Source organism: Crocodylus porosus, unplaced genomic scaffold, assembly GCF_001723895.1.
Source record: "Crocodylus porosus isolate Cpor-Errol unplaced genomic scaffold, CroPor_comp1, whole genome shotgun sequence".
In the NCBI taxonomy this organism is placed as follows: domain Eukaryota; kingdom Metazoa; phylum Chordata; order Crocodylia; family Crocodylidae; genus Crocodylus; species Crocodylus porosus.
The window spans coordinates 70,232,919-70,233,804 of record NW_017728906.1 but is presented as its reverse complement, the minus strand read 5'-3'; positions in this window follow the sequence as shown (position 1 = coordinate 70,233,804).

The window sequence follows — 886 nt, the reverse complement described above, 5'->3', positions numbered from 1 at the left end:
CTTCCTGAAGTTTTAAGATCTATGGATTAAGGCTGTTATACTATGGGAAGGGTAGAATACCATCTGTAGGTTTTCTTTATGAATAAGGTATAGTATGTATAAGTGTGCATGTCTCAAAACCTGTTTAAAAAGAAATCTTGTCTATAGCCTGATACTTTGGGAACCAATGTCTAGACTTGCTTGTGTAGCTGTAAACATGGTCTCTCTAGAACAAAACTATCAATGGTAGTTGATTTAATTATAGTCATTAATGAATTAATGACTATAACTCATAATTGAACTGAATTCCTGAGAAATCAGCTATTTTGACAGTATTTTGCCTTCTCAAGTTTCAGACAGATTAGATTACTGAAAGAATATCTATGCTGTTCCATAATGACAGTTTTTCTTAGGGAATGCTGAAAATGGGTAGACCATTTTTGCTAGAAAGGGTAGAGCTATATGAAGTAACATATCTACTGGTAATGAGAAATTTTAAAAGTAGTGGTAGTCCTAGAGAGCATTTTATGTTAAAATGCTGTGAATGTAATCTGTTAATCTGTAAAAGTTTCTTATTTTATTAGATTTTAACTTCTTATAGAACATTCAAAATCAGCATCTCCCCTCAATTAGAGTTGTTAAACTCTAATTACTTAGTGTAAATAGTTTACTTCTGTAGAACCTAAAATTCTTAAGACTTCCTGTTTATCGTTGCTTTTCCTTTTGCGGAGGAGGTAGCATGTACTTTAGAGTCTACATAACATGTGTTGTTGTTATAACTTTAAGTGATAATGTTGTGGGTTATTGTCCCAGCAGGTTCAGAAACATGTGCTTTGATATGCGTAAAAAGCATCAAATTCTGTATCCTAATTTTTAAAAGCAAAAGGAAACGTTAGTATTAATTATG